Source organism: Aquarana catesbeiana, linkage group LG12 (genome assembly GCF_042186555.1).
Source record: "Aquarana catesbeiana isolate 2022-GZ linkage group LG12, ASM4218655v1, whole genome shotgun sequence".
Lineage (NCBI taxonomy): Eukaryota > Metazoa > Chordata > Amphibia > Anura > Ranidae > Aquarana > Aquarana catesbeiana.
The window spans coordinates 197,491,377-197,513,122 of NC_133335.1; positions in this window are offsets into that span (position 1 = coordinate 197,491,377).

Below are 21,746 nucleotides of genomic sequence, written 5' to 3' on the forward strand. Positions count from 1 at the left end.
GGTCATCTCTTGTAGTCGCATTCGCAGTCTGGTCATCTCCTGTAGTATGTCGCATTCGCAGTCTGGTCATCTGCTGTAGTATGTCACATTCGCAATCTGGTCATCTGCTGTAGTCGCATTCGCAGTCTGGTCATCTGCTGTAGTATGTCACATTCACAATCTGGTCATCTGCTGTAGTCGCATTCGCAGTCTGGTCATCTGCTGTAGTCGCATTTGCAGTCTGGTCATCTCCTGTAGTATGTCACATTCACAGTCTGGTCATCTCCTGTAATATGTCACATTCGCAGTCTGGTCATCTGCTGTAGTATGTCACATTCGCAATCTGGTCATCTGCTGTAGTCACATTCGCAGTCTGGTCATCTCTTGTAGTCGCATTCGCAGTCTGGTCATCTCCTGTAGTCACATTCGCAGTCTGGTCATCTCTTGTAGTCGCATTCGCAGTCTGGTCATCTCCTGTAGTATGTCGCATTCGCAGTCTGGTCATCTGCTGTAGTCGCATTCGCAGTCTGGTCATCTCTTGTAGTATGTCGCATTCGCAGTCTGGTCATCTGCTGTAGTCACATTCGCAGTCTGGTCATCTGCTGTAGTCGCATTCGCCGTCTGGTCATCTGCTGTAGTCGCATTCTGGTCATCTCCTGTAGTCACATTCGCAGTCTGGTCATCTCCTGTAGTATGTCGCATTCGCAGTCTGGTCATCTGCTGTAGTATGTCACATTCGCAATCTGGTCATCTGCTGTAGTCGCATTCGCAGTCTGGTCATCTGCTGTAGTTGCATTCGCAGTCTGGTCATCTGCTGTAGTCGCATTCTGGTCATCTCCTGTAGTCACATTCGCAGTCTGGTCATCTCCTGTAGTATGTCGCATTCGCAGTCTGGTCATCTGCTGTAGTCGCATTCGCAGTCTCTGGTCATCTCCTGTAGTATGTCGCGTTCGCAGTCTGGTCATCTCCTGTAGTACGTCGCATTCGCAGTCTGGTCATCTGCTGTAGTCGCATTCGCAGTCTGGTCATCTTCTGTAGTCGCATTCGCAGTCTGGTCATCTGCTGTAGTCGCATTCGCATTCTGGTCATCTGCTGTAGTATGTCGCATTCGCAGTCTGGTCATCTCCTGTAGTACGTCGCATTCGCAGTCTGGTCATCTGCTGTAGTCGCATTCGCAGTCTGGTCATCTTCTGTAGTCGCATTCGCAGTCTGGTCATCTGCTGTAGTCGCATTCGCATTCTGGTCATCTGCTGTAGTATGTCGCATTTGCAGTCTGGTCATCTCCTGTAGTACGTCGCATTTGCAGTCTGGTCATCTCCTGTAGTACGTCGCATTCGCAGTCTGGTCATCTGCTGTAGTCGCATTCACAGTCTGGTCATCTTCTGTAGTCGCATTCGCAGTCTGGTCATCTGCTGTAGTCGCATTCGCAATCTGGTCATCTGCTGTAGTCGCATTCGCAATCTGGTCATCTGCTGTAGTCGCATTCGCATTCTGGTCATCTCCTGTAGTATGTCGCATTCGCAGTCTGGTCATCTCCTGTAGTATGTGGCATTCGCAGTCTGGTCATCTCCTGTATTCGCAGTCTGGTCATTAGCTGTAGTCACATTCGCAGTCTGGTCATCAGCTGTAGTCACATTCGCAGTCTGGCCATCACCTGTAGTCACATTTGCAGTCTGGTCATCAGCTGTAGTCACATTCTCAGTCTATTTAAAAGTAGTACCTGCTGTTGCACAAACCACTTTATTACACTTTAATTTCTGATATTTATGGCTGTGCATATTAATTTAATCCATATTGAGCACCATATTTGATTGGCTGCTTCTGCTTGGCATATACACACAATCAAATAGTGCTCAATATGGATTAAATAAATAGATATTATAAAGTTTATAAAGTGATTTGTGCAACAAGCTCCTTAAACATTCTACATTCAATGAAAGTTCATGCACTGCAAACTTTGCAGTGCATGAACTTTCACTGAATGTAGAATGTTTAATGACCAGGGGCGAACTGATCCATTGGGCAGTTTATGTAGTACTAATCCATAATTTGTTAATAGAAAGATTAAAGAGCTTGACTTGTAGTTTTGTTAGCTGTTTCTTTTTTTTTGTTTTTTTTTTGTTGACAGGGGCGCAGTTTCAGTGCTTGCCATAGGCGCCATTTTCACTAGATACGCCTCTGCTGTCAGCATGCTCTGTGTTGAGGGGGGAATTGTGGAAATTTCTTTCCTGCAACCAAAGGCCAGCGAAACCTTCAAGGTATTTATCCTCTCTCCATCTGCAATACTTTCAACACCACTGAAGTATAGAAAATCTCAATGTAATGCCTTCCAACACTCTGTATATACTACTGGATCCCTTGGAGCTCCTTCATGTTTAGAAACCTCTTGGCCAGAGCTATTACCCTCTATAATAGACTCCATTCCATACTGGGAAATTAAAACTCAAAACCAGAAAAAAGTAATATATTGCAGCTTATCAATCATTAGATGTCGTGGCTGCATTAGTTTTCTTTTCTTTGGCTTCATTTCCCTCTGTTCTCACCTGGAGATCTGGCCAGTAACCCAACTCCTGTATAAGTGAGACACAACTCTGAATGAATAAGCCCCATGAGGCACAGCAGATGGCAGCATTGTCAGTCTGGGGGGGGGGGGGGAGTGTTAAATGTATTAGCAGATTTAAATACACTAAACAAATTGGGTTTTGGGTTTAATACTGGTTTAAACAAACAGTGAATCAAGTGCCTCACATCCACACCCTCCAGACTTTTATGCAGTCATTGTCACCTCATGCTAAATAAAGTTTGCTCATCACTGAATACAGTCACTGTATAAACTGTTTACACACTGTACATTCTTACATTCATACATGATAACACAATAAACTGCACATGACCTCTGGCTAAACAAACTTGGAATTGACAGGGGCATGGATGGGTGCTTCAGGAGGCACTTCTCTTGCTGACATCACTGTAGGAGGAGGCAGGAGATGCTTGGTGACAGAAAGGGCAAAACATCAGATTTTCAAATCCTGAAAAATAGATGCTTGTGGTTTGGAGAGGAAGAGGACCACATTTTTTTTTCCTTCGGGACCACGGTCTAGAAATGATTGCTCTACAGAATGTATGTGTAGCACCTGTAGTTTAGGCAGGAAGCTCCTGACAAATTTACTTGCCAGGAGTAGTTATCCTGGTTGATTGATAGAGATCTATTGATTTCTCTCTTAGTTTGGCCTTGTTGCATTTTTCTCTTCTGCCACAAGGTGGCCAGGTACTTGATGGTATTAGATATGAGAAGGGCAACCCAAGGTCATGTTATGGGTATATGGGGTATCTCAGCCAATGGGCAGGGGTTTTCTTGAATCCCTTGGCCTGCTGGGAGCACCTATATATTTGGGTGGAGTCAGGTGATCGATGGTCTGTGCCACGTGGGCAGCTGTCTGGGTGGACGTGTGTCGTACGCCCCGGGCTGCTAGGCTGGAGATTGGGCCTATCCCGGGGGCATCTGGCTGCCAGGCTGTGTGAGGGTCTATCCAGAAGTAAGAGAGCAGTGTAGGGTTGGGATTGCGACTTGCAATCCAACGAAAAGTGGCGGTTCTGCCAGGCCGGAGAACCTGTTGTGGTCAGAGGTGGAAGGGGAGCTGTCGCCACTAAACAACCAACCACCTTTACCAGGGATCACAGTGAGTAACTGAAGCAAGTACTGGAGCAGTATTCTCACCGAACAGGCAATGGTGGAGAATCGGGAAACTTCAGGCGGTGATCAAGTCAGGGACCCAACCAGCGAAGATAACGCTTGCAGAGCAGCCTTGTGTGTTAAGCCAGGGACCGAGCCGGTCAGCGTGGGTGAAGCTTGAGGAGTATCTGGAGTGCCAAGCTAGGGACCCAGCAGGGAAGCGTGGGTGAGGCTTGAGGGAGATATCACCGCAAAGATTGGAGGAGCTCAAGATTCAGAGTCAGTGAATCAGTGGGTCTAGTGAGAGACCGGGAGCTCAGTGTCGAAGAACTACAAGAAGCAGTTGTAGTGAAGCTGAAGGAACTGTTATGCTTGTGTTAGGAACTGTTAAAGACTGTTGCCATAGTAGACAGCATTCCGGCATGTGCAGATGTGGCACCTTGCTGGGGCCTTTCCCCGCACAGCTGTCCTCCTAATGAAGTCTAGGAGTCTGCCAATTGAATCTACAACTGCCTAAGGGTGTCCTGGCCCTAACCCTCTGTCCCCCAAAAATACAAGGACTGTTAAAAGATATAAAACCTCTTTTACACCCAATGACTTTCACCATATTTGCACCCACTATGCCTCAAAACCCACTACATATTGAAAGATGTCAGCTATCTTTGGCCTTGGAGGTCCTCATTAGACTGGAAGAGGCTAAAGACTTTGCTACATATGGTATACCTAAATAAGGAGACTCCACTGGTAACTGTAACCAAAATGCAGGCGTACAGTATGTTGTAATGTTGTCACACTTACCCCTAATGCAGGTGGTCAGACACTATAGCTAGCTTCTGTGTTTTTCACCTATAGCAACCCCCTTTCCCATAAAGCAAGCAGGCCTACTGGTGCTCGGTTGCCCCAGGACAATGCTATAGTGCCTGGCTACCACACTAGGGCAGGCGCGAACTATGCAAAGCAAACAGGTACTTGCGGTTGGCAGACAGGCAGAGTGGTTCAATGACATTCCAGGTAAAAGGCAGACAGAGTTCAGAGAATAGTCATTATCTGATCCGAGGTCATACACAGGGAAATCCAATCCAGCAGAGCAAACAGGTAGCTTGGAAAACGTGTTACAATCACAATTTCACAAGCATTATACTGCAGGCTTGGATAGCTTAGATCAGGTTTGGTCTCCACCCAGAGTCTGGCGAAAATGAATCACCTTGCAGGTGGACAGACAGATAAGGACAATGCCATAGCCAAAACCAGGATACTGGAACCAGCAGTTATGATGGAGCAGGAGCACATATGCTCCTGAAAAATATATTCTCAAATGCATAGTTGCCAACATTGTAAAAAGATGTATAGGGATACTTTTTTTGGCTGTAGGTGGTGTCTTATTATAATTAGGGGCGGGGCATGCATTTGTAGGTGTGGCATAGTAAAAAAGAAAAATGCGGCCCGCGTAGCGCGCCGCGTCGAAAGATGGGCGTGGTTTACATGAGATAGTGGGCGTGGCTTATATGGGCGTGGTTTACATGGGGGTGTGGTTAGAGTCTGAGATAAAAAAGAGATGGAAAAAGAAAGGGGAAAAGAGGGAGGGAGGGAGAGAGAAAGAAGGAAAGAGGGATGGAAGGAGAGAGAAGGAAGGAGAGAGAAGGAAGGAAAGAGGGATGGAGGGACAGCAGGCCCAGATGCTACAACACAATAGAAATGTGTATTCCAGAGTTTAACAAATCAGCAGATAAAGATACTCCAAACACCTGGTGTTAGCGCTTCAATCATCCCAGCACCGTGGTTGTTATGGTGTCAGGATGATTGAGGCACATTATTACTATTATTACATTGTAATATAGAATGAAATCATTCAACTCACCAGAATCCAGAATCAGTGGGACCCCTGAGCGTATCACCTGCCATCAGATGCCACCAGGTGCCCCCAGCAGAGTCTGTCCTTACATCAGGTGTCCCCAGCAGAGTCCCTCCTTACATCAGATGTCCCCAGTGGAGCCCACCTTACATCAGATGTCCCCAGTGGAGCCCCCCTTACATCAGGTGTTCCCAGCGGGGAGCCCCCACTTACATGGGGTGTTCCCAGCGGGGAGCCCCCCCTTACATCAGACTTCCCCAGCGGAGCCCCCCTTACATCAGATGTCCCCAGCAGAGCCCCCCTTACATCAGGTGTTCCCAGCGGGGAGCCCCCCTTACATCAGACGTCCCCAACGGAGCCCCCCTTACATCAGACGTCCCCAGCGGAGCCCCCCTTACGTCAGATGTCCCCAGCGGAGCCCCCCCTCACATCAGGTGTTCCCAGCGGGGAGCCCCCCTTACATCAGGAGTCCCCAGCGGACCCCCCCTTTACATCAGGAGTCCCCAGCGGAGCCCCCCTCACATCAGGAGTCCCCAGCGGAGCCCCCCTCACATCAGAAGTCCCCAGCGGAGCCCCCCTTACATCAGGAGTCCCCAGCGGAGCCCCCCTTACATCAGGAGTCCCCAGCGGAGCCCCCCCTCACATCAGGAGTCCCCAGTGGAGCCCCCCTCACATCAGGAGTCTCCAACAGAGCCCCCCCTCACATCAGGAGTCCCCATCGGAGCCCCCCCTCACATCAGGAGTCCCCAGCGGAGCCCCCCTTACATCAGGAGTCCTCTGCGGAGCCTCCCTCAGATCAGGAGCCCCCAGCGGTGAATCTGCTGCCATTACAGAAGGCCAAGGGGGAATAAAATAATGTCTCCGCCGGCTGCGTGGTTACAATAGAGCCACCGCCCACCCCTGCCCCTTTCCATAACAGACTGGCAGCGGGGAGGAGTGGGGCGGAGCAGGGATGGGCAGAGCGGAACGGGGGGTGGGCGGAGCCGGGCGAAGCGTTGGGAGGGTGGGCGGGGCCGCAGCAGCTCGGTTTCTATTGTAGCCACCCAGCTCCACTCCACTTCTGGTCTTCTCAAAAATGGCGGCCGGCGGAGACATTGTCTCCACTGGCCGCGGCGGCGAAAAATCTGGAAAAAGTGGATTTCTCTGGACATTTCCCGGAAATTAATAAAATCGGGAAAAGAGTCTAAATCCAGGGAATGTCCCGGGAAATTCGGGACAGTTGGTAAGTATGCAAATGTGACATCAAACAAGTTAAAGCAGATAGACTGCCACTTACTCTAGGTGTCTGCACATCAGTTCTTATTTCCTGTACAGCACACTGGAAGCCCCCATATACAGTGCAGCTCTGTTATGCAAATAGCAACCAGCCCCTGGGTTTGCCAGGTTTACCCCTTCCTGCTTCCCTGCTGGATAATAAGGCTGTCCATGACAGCAATGGGCCAACGGTGAGGTGCAGAAGGCAAGAGGACCTAATCCAGTGTTAGTGACCATAATTGTTGGTTGCTTTTGCAAATAAGGGCAATCTAGTGTTTGGGGCTCCGATGCCCTCCATAGGACTTTAGAATTGATGTCCAGACACCCACAGATATGTTAGGGAAAACAAGAGTATTGCAAGCATAATACTTGTTTTTGTAATAAGGGGGGGATTGAAGAAGTAAACACAAGAACATAAGTGGTTATACTGTCCATGTTTGGTCACATTATCAGTCACTTTGGATGGATATACTAATCCTGTAAATAATTCTTCTCATCTCGAAATATCTTTAGTTGAGAGTCCTAAGATGCTCTTTAGACCACAAGAGAATGCAGGGAACATTTCGTGACTAATGTATAGGACATCACTCATGTACGTGATCATCCAAATCATGGTTACAGCCATTCCTATCCCAAACCCTAATGTATTGCATAATGTTCTTAAATTCCACAAAGTTGATGATATTTGTGACTCAACTGTATGATATTCATTACAGACTGTATACAGTTTGTAGCTGTCTTAAGACATTGACGGTATACCACAAAGAACCAAATAATATGATTCCAAACCACCCTGAGAAGACTTTTCTATCTATGCCATACGTTGATCAGAGGTGATCCTACTCATACAGAAGTAACGTGCTTCAAATATTTCCCATTATGCAGGTTATACAGATTTAGCATCAGTTGTACTGGACTCATCTGACGTGCACGTGTTAGACTGTGAGAAAATAAAACAAAAGTAACTTCTGCCCTCCTCCCCAATAAATATATTATATTTGCCATGTGGAAAAGATAATATTCACAACTATCCATAAACAACGGAAGGTGCTACTACCCCAAATTAATGAAACTCTTCCTGAGCTGTCAGGTGCAGGATGTGCAGTTGCTCAGCTGCCAAAGTGATGAATGGATAAAGGACAATCCGCAACTCCATACATGCCCTTTAAATCAGTCCAAATTTATTATATCTCCATAACGATAAAAGTACAGCAGAGGTAGATTTTTTTCAGCTGCAATGGCCTTGTTCACAACCATGCTTTTTACAAAGCATTCTTTTTTGTAATATGAATACATCAGATGGTGCTCAGTATGGAACTTTCCAGTGTTAAAGGAGAATGTGAAAAAAAATGTAGCCCTGCCCCAATCACCTTCACCTAAAGCTTGCCATGCACCAGTGGCGGCTGGTGCTCAAAATTCTTGGGGAGGCGCAAACAGACTGAAAAATACTGAACCCTCCATCAATTGCAGCCTCAATGTGCCCATCAAATGCAGCCATTGTGCCCATCAAATGCAGCCACTGTGCCCATCATATGCAGCCATTGTGCCCATCATATGCAGCCACATGTGCCCATCAATTGAAGCCATTGTGCCCATCAAACACAGCCACTGAAAAATACTGAAACCCCCCCATCAATGTGCCCATCCAGCCACATGTGCCCATCAAACGCAACCATGTGTGCCCATGATATGCAGCCACTTGTGCCCATCATATGCAGCCACTTGTGCCCATCAAATACAGCCACTTGGGCCCATCTTATGCAGCCACGTGTGCCCATTATATGCAGCCACCTGTGCCCATAAAATGCAGCCACCTGTGCCCATCATATGCAGCCACTTGTGCCCATCATATGCAGCCACTTGTGCCCATCATATGCAGCCATTGTGCCCATGAAACAAAGCCACTGTGCCCATCAAATGCAGCCACTTGTGCCCATCAAATGCAGCCACTTGTGCCCATCATATGCAGCCACTTGTGCCCATCATATGCAGCCACTTTTGCCCATCATATGCAGCCACTGTGCCCATCATATGCATCCATTGTGCCCATCAAATGCAGCCACTCTGCCCATCAAATGTAGCCACTTGTGCTCATCATATGCAGCCATTGTGCCCCACCAAATGCTGCCACTTATGCCCATCAAATGCAGCCACTGTGACCAAATACAGCCACTTGTGCCCATCATATGCAGCCACCTGTGCCCATCATATGCAGCCACATGTGTCCATCAAATGCTGCCACTGTGCCCATCATATGCAGCCACTTGTGCTCATCATTTGCAGCCACTTGTGCCCATCATATGCAGCCACCTGTGCCCATCATATGCAGCCACTTGTGCCCATCATATGCAGCCACTTGTGCCCCAGCAAATGCAGCCACTTTTGCCCATCAAATACAGCCACCTGTGCCCATCATATGCAGCCATCTGTGCCCATCATATGCAGCCACTTGCCCATCAAATGCCGCCACTTGTGCCCATCATATGTAGCCATGTGTGCCCATCAAATGCAGCCACGCGTTCCCATAAAATGCAGCCACATGTGCTCATCAAATGCAGCCACTTGTGCCCCAGCAAATGCAGCCACTTGTGCCCATTAAATACAGCCACCTGTGCCCATCATATGCAGCCATTGTGCCCATCATATGCAGCCACTTGCCCATAATATGCAGCCACCTGTGCCCATCATATGCAGCCACTTGCCCATCAAATGCCGCCACTTGTGCCCATCAAATGCCGCCATTTGTGCCCATCATATGCAGCCACTTGTGCCCATCATATGCAGCCACTTGTGCCCATCAAATGCAGCCACTGTGACCATCAAATACAGCCACTTGTGCCCATCATATGCAGCCACTTGTGCCCATCATATGAAGCCACTTGTGCCCATCATATGCAGCCACTTGTGCCCATCAAATGCAGCCACTTGTGCCCATCATATGCAGCCACGTGTGCCCATCAAATGTAGCCACGTGAGCCCATAAAATGCAGCCACTTATGCCCATCAAATGCAGCTACTTGTGCCCCAGCAAATGCAGCCACTTGTGCCCCAGAAAATGCAGCCACTCTTGCCCAAATACAGCCACCTGTGCCCATCATATGCAGCCATCTGTGCCCATCATGTACAGCCACTTGCCCATCAAATGCAGCCACTTGTGCCCCATCATATGCAGCCACTTGCCCATCAAATGCAGCTACTTGTGCCCATCATATGCAGCCACCTGTGCCCATCATATGCAGTCACCGTGCCCATCAAATACAGCCACCTGTGCCCAGTATATGCAGCCACCTATGCCCACCGACCCCCCCCCCACTCGTGGGGTTTGCGGCTCTAACAGAGCCGTGGGTACTTACCGCAGCACTGCAGCAGCTCCTTTCAGAGTGGTGGCGACCTCTGCTCCAGCGTGTGTCTCCTTGCTCCTCTTCCTAAGCGCAAGGCATCCAATAGGGTGGCCTGGCGCTTTGGCCAATCAGGAAGCAGGTCTGACATCCTGCCTCCTGATTGGCAGGGAGGAAGGTTAGTCTGAAAAAAGCGAAAATTAATTCGCTATCGTCGTACAATTGGGTGGGATCAGGGCGCACTCTCCGTGTCCTAAGCCTACCCTATTTTGAAGCCTATTAGAGCCTCTGGCTCTAATCAGGTGCTTCAAAAAGTACCACTCCCTCCCACTCCCGCCATAGGAATCCATGCATCCGGCATCCTGAAAGGGGCTGGGCGCATGAATGGGGAGGCGGCGCCTGTGCAGCCACAGTGCATGGGCCGCCACTGCAATGATCCAAAACACAAGGCCAAGTTGACCTGTCATTGGCTACAGCAGAATAAAGTGAAGGTTCTGGAGTGGCCATCACAGTCTCCTGACCTCAATATCATTGAGCCACTCTGGGGAGATCTCAAACATGCAGTTCATGCAAGATAGCCCAAGAATGTACAGGAACTGGAGGCTTTTTGCCAAGAGGAATGGGCAGCTTTACCATCTGAGAATATAAAGAGCCTCATCCACAAATAGCACAAAAGACTTCAAGCTCTCATTGATGTGAAAGGTGGCAATACACGGTATTAAGAACTGGGGTATGCAAATTTTTGATCAGGGTCATTTGGGTAGTTTCTGCTGTCATTATGATTTATAAAGAGTAAACACAGTTGATTGATATTAAATGGCTTCAGCCAAACACTAACCATGAGTGAAAGAAAAGTTTTGTGTTATCGTTCATATTCTCTGAAAATATGGCCAAGAAATTAAATTCTGCCAGGGTATGTAAACTTATGAGCACAACTGTATCTGGTTCAAATGGTTACTAAAAAAAAGTAAATCAAAGCTGAGGAACTCCAGACATCAAATCAATTCATACTGGCTCTCTGCATTGAATTTATTGTCTGCAATGTGGTGCCTTTTTATGCAGGGTTAAAGAATATTTCCAGGTATGGATATTTTATACAGTTACATTGGTGCCATACCTGGCCAGAGCCCCTGGAAGTTGGAAATCATTATAATAGACACCACTACCCCGGTGATCTCCACTTGCTTCTTCTCTCGTGCCAAGCAGCCAGCCTGCTGCATTCTGAACGCAGGTGGTCGGCCACTCAGCTCAGGTAACATGGATTGTTTTGCATTTCCTGAATGAATGCAAAGTGTTTTCCTATTAGATGACGTTAAGAGGGGAGAGGGCAGTGACGTCACGCTCTCCACCTTGTCCAGGTATTGACCATGTATGGTATATGCATAGTTAAACTGGTGCAAGCCAAAGTCAAAACGTCACTTCCGCCCATAGCTCTTAAAGTGGAAGGCCACCCTGAAAAAAAAAATTGCACCAAAAATCCTACAAAAATGTAAAAGAAAACATTTAAAAAAAATGTTTTAAAACTTACCTTAACCCTTGTTGCTAGGCAGTCTTCCTAATCTGCCTCTTCCTATTCCGCGGCGTGTCCTGTTCCTCAGTGAGCAGCCCCGTTGCCTTCTGGGAACTGTGTGTGTTCCCAAAAAACCACGGGGCCATTCACAGAGCGCCACTCGCGCGTGCGCAGTAGGAAACTGGCAGTGAAGCCGCAAGGCTCCACTGCCTGTTTCCCTTACTTAGGATGGCATTGCCGGGACCCGAGAGCCGAGGGACGGGTCGGCCTCGGGCGTCCGACATCGCGGGCACCCAGGACAGGTAAGTCTACTTATTTAAAGTCAGCAGCTACAGTGTTTGTAGCTGCTGACTTAAAAAAAAAAAATTTTTCACTGGCCGGAATCCCACTTTAAAGGGCCATTTTTAAAATTTTTTCAAATTACATTTTTTTTTTTTTTATTATTGCATTTTAGTGTTTTTGACCCCAGATCTCATATTTAAAAAGGTCCTGTCATGCTTTTTTTCTATTACAAGGAATGCTTACATTCCTTGTAATAGGAATAAAAGTGACAGAATTAAAAAAAAAAAAAATAACAGTGTAAAAATAAAAATAAAAGGTAAAATAAAGTATAAATGTTTTTTTTTTAAACGCGACCCGTCCCGCTGAGCTTGCGTGCAGAAGCGAACGCATATGTGAGTAGCGCCCGCATATGAAAACGGTGTTCAAACCACACATGTGAGGTATCGTCACGACCGGTAGAGCGAGAGCAATAATTCTAGCCCTCCTCTGTAACTCAAAACATGCAAAACAAAAAAAAAAAATAGAATTTTTTAAACGTCGCCTATGGAGATTTTTAAGGGTAAAGGTTTGTCATCATTCCACGAGCGGGCGCAATTTTGAAGCGTGACATGTTGGGTATCAATTTACTCGGCGTAACATTATCTTTCACAATATAAAAAAAAATTGGGCTAACTTTACTGTTATCTTATTTTTTTTATTCAAAAAAGTGTATTTTTTCCTAAAAAAGTGCACTTGTAAGACCGCTTTGCAAATACGGTGTGACAGAAAGTATTGCCATTTTATTCCCTAGGGTGTTAGGAAAAAAAATGTATAATGTTTGGGGGTTCTAAGTAATTTTCTAGCAAAAAAAAACAGTTTTTAACTTGTAAACAACAAATCTCAGAAAGAGGCTTGGTCCTTAAGTGGTTAAAGCTCAGATTCACCATACATTCACCAATAAATTGGTTGATTTATAAAGCATATGCACCCTTTCCAAAGAGATTTGCAGCCATTTAGATTTTTTTATGTTAAAGGACAACTGGACACTGGAGATTTTATTCACAGTGTGTAATGATTGCCGCTAGCCCCAGCTGTAGGATTATAGTATGCATCTTAGGCAGGGTAGGTTTGGGTTTGTTCATGGGAGATAAAGCTTGTCATATATGGTTAATTTTTTTTTCGTTCAGCCAGTAGGCTGAGCGAAAAAAAAACAGAACAGATTTCTACATCCACAATCCTTCCTACTGCACTATTAAATTCTGACAACAGAGGAGTCCCCCCTGCTGTCAGAATACACAGATCTGTGCTGCAGCCGCTGATTGAGCAGCTTTTATCTGGCAGAGAGGAGAAACATAAGTTGATCGGCAGATGGACTTCTGTTAAACTGCAGTGGCCACACATGGATTGAAATTTGACAGTTACCCGACGAATCAGACTCATATCGATCCATCTATGGCCTCCATAAGGCCCCATTCACACCTCCGCATTTTGTAGCTTGAAGCTCCAAGCTCCAAAACGCTGGAGGGGAAAAAAATGAATTACTCTCTATGGAGTTGGTTCACACCTCCACTACAAGTCACCTGAAGCCAAATGCCTGAAGCTCAAAAAAGTTCTGGAGCTTTTTTGTAGCTCTAATCGGGCAGTTGGTGTATTTTTTAAGTGTTTTTTGTTCCATATAAATTGCTTGATTTAGGAGTTCGAGTGAATTTTGTTGCCTCTTTTTCTGCTTAACCGCTTCCCGACCGGCGCACGCCGATGTACATTGGCAGAATGGCATGGCTGGGCAAATGGGTGTACAGGTACGTCCATCTGAATTTCCCGCCATGTCTCGGCGTACGCGCCGCCGGCGGCGCGCGCGCCCCGGCCGGGAGTTCCGTGAGTCGGGTCGCGGGTCCCGCGGACTCGATCGCCGCGGAGATACCCGTGATCGTCTCACGGAGAGCAGGAACAGGGAGATGCTGATGTAAACAGCATCTCCCCGTTTTGCCTAGTGATAGTGTCACTCGATCTCTGCTCCCTGTCATCGGAGCGGAGATCAGTGTACTGACACACACAGCCCAACCCCCCTACAGTTAGAAACACCTCCCTAGTACTGATTTAACCCCTCCCCGCCCCCTAGTGGTTAACCCCTTCACTGCCAGCGTCATTTACACAGGAATCAATGCATTTTTATAGCACTGATTGCTGTATAAATGGTCCCAAAAAAGTGTCAAAAATGTCCGATGTGTCAGCCATAATGTCGCAGTCACAAAAAAAAATCACTGATCGCCGCCAAAACTAGTAAAAAAAATTATTAATAAAAATGCCATAAAACTATCCCCTATTTTGTAAACGCTATAACTTTTGCGCAAACCAATCAATAAACGCTTATTGCGATTTTTTTTACCAAAAATATGTAGAAGAATACATACCAGCCTAAACTGAGGAAAAAAAAAGTTTTTTTATATATTTTTGGGGGATATTTATTATAGCAAAAAGTAAAAAATAATGCGTTTTCTTCAAAATTGTCGCTCTTATTTTGTTTATAGCGCAAAAAATAAAAATCGCAGAGATGATCAAATACCACCAAAAGAAAGCTCTATTTGTGGGAAAAAAAGGACGTCAATTTTGTTTGAGAGCCACGTCGCACGACCGCGCAATTGTCCGTTAAAGCGACGCAGTGCCGAATCGCAAAAAGTGCTCTGGTCAGGAAGGGGGTAAATTCTTCCAGGGCTGAATGGTTAAATGCAAAAGTTTTTGAAAATACATAATAAATAACAAAATAAATAAACAATAACATAAATAAATATAAAAACATTTAAATAAATAATAAAAATAGATAAATAAAATAAAAATCCCAAACCCCAACCCTTGAACCGAATATTAACCCTAAACCCTAACTCTAATATAACCCCTAACCTAACAAAACAAATAAACAAGTAAATAAATAATATATAAATTAACCCCTAAATTTTAAACCTTAACCCCTTGCAATAAAAGTAAAAAAAATAATAAAATAAAGCAGATGAAAAACTGAAAAACATAGCACTAAATGATGAAACGGATGATATTTTTCTCTAATGGCTAATTAAAAAACAGCAAAGCTCAAAAATGCTTTAAAAACGCTGTACACAAATGCTCAAAAACACAGGACAACTGTATTTTCTGTGTCAAGTCCTAAATATACCCGGGACCAGCAGGCGCCATTCACACTCCATATTTATAAACATTATCAGGGCATAGATCATTGGTTTGTGAGTTTAATTTTTTTTATAGATACATATCACAATTTTACGCATTGCTGCTAAATTAAAGTGGAACAGCTGATAATAGCGACTCATCTGCTTTTGTCTTTCTTTGCTCCAGTTTTCGACAGCAGTAGAAAGCAAAGAACTGCTGCCTGTAGCAACTTGTCAGGTTTCACCTTGTGTTCTGCAAATACATGTAAAAACACATCAATAATAGACAAAAACATGAAAAAAAGCATCACGATGCATGGAGATAAAATAGATAAAAACACAGAAGAGTGTAGATTGGAGTTAACCATGTCCAGGATAATAAATGAAATATTCTGTGTTAGAAATAATGTCGGTGTTTACCTATGCATATTCACTTCTGCGATTATACTGACTTAGGCAGTCCTCGTGTACGTTGAACTAAAAAAATGATCACATTCCTCCATCCACACATTCGAGGTGGAGTTTTCTTCTTTGCATTCAACTTGGAAGCACAGCCTGCCTATAAGCCATTGGTCAAACTTCTACTGACACCCCATATGCTAATCACTGGAAAAGATCAGTGTACTGTTGTTACTATGCCTCCTGCTGACTTATACCCCTGCAGTCTCCACCCCCACCTCTCTAAGCCCCTTATGCAGTTGAGAACAGAGGTCATGTAATTACTTATAAAGAAGGGAAAAAAAGGTATTTATAATATATATATGTATATATATATATATATATATATATATATATATACACACACACACACATATACATATATATATATATATATATATATATATATATATATATATATATATATATATATATATATATATATATTATACAGTATCTCAAAAAAGTGAGTACACCCCTCACATTTTTGTAAATATTTTATTATATCTTTTCATGTGACAACACTGAAGAAATTAAACTTTGCTACAATGAAAAGTAGTGAGTGAACAGCTTGTATAACAGTGTAATTGGCTGTCCCCTCAAAATAACTCAACACACAGCCATTAATGTCTAAACCGCTGGCAACAAAAGTGAGTACACCGCTAAGTGAAAATGTCCAAATTGGGCCCAATTAGCCATTTTCCCTCCCCGATGTCATGTGACATGTTAGTGTTACAAGGTCTCAGGTGTGAATGGGGAGCAGGTGTGTTAAATTTGGTGTTATCGCTCTCACTCTCCCATACTGGTCACTGGAAGTTCAACATGGCACCTCATGCCAAAAAACTCTCTGAGGATATGAAAAAAAGAATTGTTGCTCAACATAAAGATGGCCTAGGGCTAGGTTATAAAAAGAGTGCAAAGACCATGAAACTGAGCTGCAGCACAGTGGCCTAGACCATACAGCTTTATAACAGAACAGGTTCTACTCAGAACAGGCCTCGCCATGGTCGACCAAAGAAGTTGAGTGTACGTGCTCAGCGTCATATCCAGAGGTTGTCTTTGGGAAATAGACGTATGAGTGCTACCAGCATTGCTGCAGAGGTTGAAGAGGTGGGGGGGTCAGCCTGTCAGTGCTTAGACCATATGCAGCACACTGCATCAAATTGGTCTGCATGGCTGTCGCCTCAGTGGTCTGATGAGACCAAAATAAACTTATTGGGTTCAGATGGTGTCAAGCGTGTGTGGCGGCAACCAGGTGAGGAGTACAAAGACAAGTGTGTCTTGCCTACAGTCAAGCATGGTGGTGGGAGTGTCATTGTCTGGGGCTGCATGAGTGCTGCCGGCACTGGGGAGCTACAGTTCATTGAGGGAACCATGAATGCCAACATGTACTGTGACATACTGAAGCAGAGCATGATCCCCTCCCTTCGGAGACTGGGCCACAGGGCAGTATTCCAACATATTAATGACCCCAAACACACCTCCAAGACGACCACTGCCTTGCTAAAGAAGCTGAGGGTAAAGGTGATGGACTGGCCAAGCATGTCTCCAGACCTAAACCCTATTGAGCATCTGTGGGGCATCCTCAAAGGGTGAAGGTGGAGGAGCGCAAGGTCTCTAACATCCACCAGCTCCGTGATGTCGTGGAGGAGGAGTAGAAGAGGACTCCAATGGCAACCTGTAAAGATCTGGTGAACTCCATGCCCAAGAGGGTTAAGGCAGTGCTGGAAAATAATGGTGGTCACACAAAATATTGACACTTTGGGCCCAATTTGGACATTTTCACTTAGGGGTGTACTCACTTTTGTTGCCAGCGGTTTAGACATTAATGGCTGTGTGTTGAATTATTTTGAGGGGACAGCAAATTTACACTGTTATACAAGCTGTACACTCACTACTTTACATTGTAGCAAAGTGTCATTTCTTCAGTGTTGTCACATGAAAAGATAGAATAAAATATTTACAAAAATGTGAGGGGTGTACTCAATTTTGGGAGATACTGTATATATATTTTATACACACACAAAGTTTTGCCCTGCATTTCTATTTTAAACTAAATGGGTTGGTATACAAGGTAATGGTTGACACATACTTTAACCACTTGCCGACCGCCCTATAGCAGTTTTACTGCTACAGAGTAGGGATGGGCTATCTGTTCGATTCGAACATGAGTTCAACTCAAACACTGGCTGTTCGCCGAACAGCGAACAATTCGGGGTGTTCGCGGCAAATTCAAAAAGCCACGGAACACCCTTTAAAATTCTATGGGAGAAATCTAAAGTGCTAATTTTAAAAGTTAATATGCAAGTTATTGTCATAAAAAGTGTTTGGGGACCTGGGTCCTGCCCCAGGGGACATGTATCAATGCAAAAAACAGTTTTAAAAATGGACGTTTTTTCGGGAGCAGCGATTTTAATAATGCTTAAAGTGAAACAATAAAAGTGAAATATTCCTTTAAATTTCTTACCTGGGGGCTGTCTATAGTTTCCCGTGTTTATAACAGTCTGAGAGCAAAATGACATTTCTAAAGGAAAAAAATGAATTTAAAAGTGCTAGCGCTAGTGTCGGCTATTAATGAATTGTCGGTCCCGACAATACACATAAAAGTAATTGAAAGTCATTGAAAAAAAAAATGTGTGGGGGTCCCCCAAAATTCCATTACCAGGCCCTTCAGGTCTGGTATGGATATTAAGGGGAACTCCGCGCCAAAATTTTTAAAAAAATGGTGTGGGGTTCCCCCAAAAAATCTATACCAGACCTGGGAACGGGAATCCTGCGTTGCAGCAGAAGGGGGCAGGGTCCCCGGCGTTTCCCCTTGTCAAAGGGGGCGGGGTCAGGTCACAGGTGGCCCCGCCCTCAGCTACATAAGAGCTGTCAAGCTAGCGCCGCGTCATTGGCTGGGTGCCTCTGCTGGAGGCAGGATCCTGTGCACGTTCCTCGCCGGAGTCGCTGGAGATCGAGAATTGGATTACATCGCTGGAGTAGGAGCATGGATTTATTGGATTACATCGCTGGAATCTCTTTTTTATTTTTAATAAAGGACTTGTCCCAAGCCGTCACCTGTGGTTTTTTTAACATTTTGAAAGAAATGTTAATGTATGGGTGTGGCGCTGTCCTGATTAAAAAAAATAACATAACTATTACCTAGAGTAATGGTGACACAAATGCGTGCACCAAAATTGTTCTTGTGGAGTCACTAATTACGGCCGTTTTCCGCAACTTGCGGCAGAGATACGGGCTTCGGTCTGCAATGGACATAGGCAATATGGCCGCCAGCGGACTTCGGTCTGCAAAAAACAAAGGCAAAATGGCCGCCGAAGCTCTTTAAGCGCATGCGCGAAATGAACGCCGCACAATATAAAAGGATGGGAGGTGCAGCAAGGGTCACGCTCCCGTAGACGTCCTATGACGAAACGCGTAGGGCGTGGCCTAATCCTACGTCTTGCATCATCTCCCAAGGAACACAGGATCTGAATCTGACAGTTCTACTGATGACATTTTTGCCTTATATGAGCTACCAGTATGTGAGTACCGCTCTGTCATCTCTCTCAAATAAAACTTTTTAATGGTTTTATGCTATGGGCATTCCTTTTCTCTTTTATGTCTAAATGCCACCTTAATCCTGAAAGTGCCAAGGACTGCCGCACAGTGGCATAGACTGTGACTGCTTGTCACCCCTGCAGGGGTTAAGGAAGCTGGTGAGTGTTTGCATAATAAGAGCACGAGACACAACCACTTGGTCATCACAGAAAATAAATACTAGAAGATGTGTTTTAGATAAACCTGTTTATTTTAAATGCCAGCAAAATCTACAAGGACTGTTTGAAATTTCTATTGCTGCACTGAGCACAAGTCACTTTTTTATATATGCACTTCAAGATTATTCTTAGTAATACCACTTTTTATTGCAGTTTATACATTTTTTGGTTCATTTTTTCCCTCATCCCTTCATGCATTCACCTATGTATGTTTTTGATATCATGTGCTAGAGTGGATCACAATAATGCACGCATTATATATATTTTTCGTTCACTACCTTTGTAAAAGCTTATTTGGCTGTGGTATCATTTCACATTTGTAATATGAAACTGGTTTTCCAATGGTATAGTTAGTTCATTATTACAGAGATAGCACATATACTAGAGGATTTCATTCACATTTAAATCCACATTTTCACATGCGTACATTTACATTTCTTTCATACTCAGCTTTTCTCCACCTCGGCGGTGATTGCTTCTGTGGAGGCAGCAGTCCTATCCTACCTTTCTGGTTATTTCATTTATTTCCCGTTGCACGGGTTCATCATTATATTTGTTTAATTTTTTAACATTTTGACACTTTCTTTTTGTGAAATGGTACCCCTTACCAATTCACATGGGGGGGCAGGGATCTGGGTGTCCCCTTTGTTAAAGGGGGCTTCCAGATTCCGATAAGCCCCCTGCCGCAGATCCCCACAACCACCGGGCAAGGGTTGTGGGGATGAGGCCCTTGTCCCCATCAACATGGGGATATTCTCCCCATGTTGAGGGCATGTGGCCTGGTACGGTTCAGGAGGGGGGGGCGCTCTCTCGTCCCCCCCATCTTTTCCTGCGGCCTGCCAGGTTGCGTGCTCGGATAAGGGTTTGGTGTGGAATTTTGGGGGAACCCCACGCCATTTTTTTTTTATTTTGGCGCGGAGTTCCCCTTAATATCCATACCAGACCTGAAGGGCCTGGTAATGGAATTGTGGGGGACCCCCACGCATTTTTAAAAAAAAATTTTCAATGACTTTTATGTGTATTGTCAGGACAGACGATTCATTAATAGCCGGCACTAGCGCTAGCACTTTTAAAAGACTTTTTCTTCCTTTAGAAATGTAATTTTGCTCTCGGACTGTTCTAAACACGGGAAACATGCGCTACTTTACAGGCATACTATAGACACCCCCCAGGTACGAAATTTAAAGGAATATTTCACTTTTAGTGTTTCACTTTAAGCATTATTAAAATCACTGCTCCCAAGAAAACTTTTTTTTTGCATTGATACATGTCCCCTGGGGCAGGACTCAGGTCCCCAAACACTTTTTATGACAATAACTTGCATATTAACCTTTAAAATTAGCACCTTTGATTTTCCATGTTCGTGTCCCATAGACTTTAACGGTGTTCGCATGTTTGAATGAATTTTTTGCCTGTTCGCATGTTCTGGATGCGAACCGAACAGGGGGGTGTTCGGCCCATCCCTACTACAGAGCTGTGGTTGTGCACAGGATCGCATGTATATGCACCCTAACAGAACAATTAAACAATAACTTTTAAACCCTAACCCTTAACCCCTTGCAAAAAAAGTAAAAAAAATAAATAAATAAATAATAAATAAAAGCAGATAAAAAACTGAAAAACATAGCACTAAATGATGAAACAGGTGATATTTTTCTCTATTGGCTAATAGCAAAGCAGGATCCATGCCTTCCCCTAGGAAAAGCACCTCCCACACAGTGCACAAACACTGGCTAGGCACACAGTTAACCCTTTGATCGCTCCTGATGTTAACCCCTTCCCAGCCAGTGTCATTAGTACAGTGACAGTGCATATTCTTAGCACTGATCACTGTATCAGTGTCACTGGTCCCCAAAAAGTGTCAAAGGTGTCAGTAAGCCTAGGTTCACATTGCTGCGATTTGGCATGCGATTTGACATGTTAAATCACATGCCAAATCGGCGGCTTTTGCCGGCAATGGCACCGTCCCAATTGGCTTTGCGGCTCCGCGCCGATTCCCAAAAGTAGTTTCTGTACTACTTTTGGCGACTTCGGGGTGCGATTTGCATAGACATCTGTGCAGGAACCCGCATAGATGTCTCTGGAATCACCCCCCGAAGTCAGACTGACATTTGGCTATGAAATCGTGCAAGTTCAATCCCGCTGTCAGTGTGAACCTGGGCTTAGTGTCCAATTTGTCCGCCGCAATATTGCAGTCCCACTATAAGTTGCTGATCGCGCCATGAAAAAAAAATTAAATAAATAAAAATTCCATAAATATATCCCATAGTTTGTAGATGCGATAACTTTTGCGCAAACCAATCAATATAAGCTTATTGGGATTTTATTATTTTTTTTACCAAAAATATGTAGCAGAATACATATTAGCCTAAATTGATGAACAAATTAGATTTTTTATAGGATATGTTTTATAGTAGAAAGTAAAAAATATTGTTTTTTTTTTTTTTTAAATTGTTGGTCTATTTTTGTTTATAGCACAAAAAAAAACGCAGAGGTGATCAAATACCACCAAAAGAAAGTTCTAT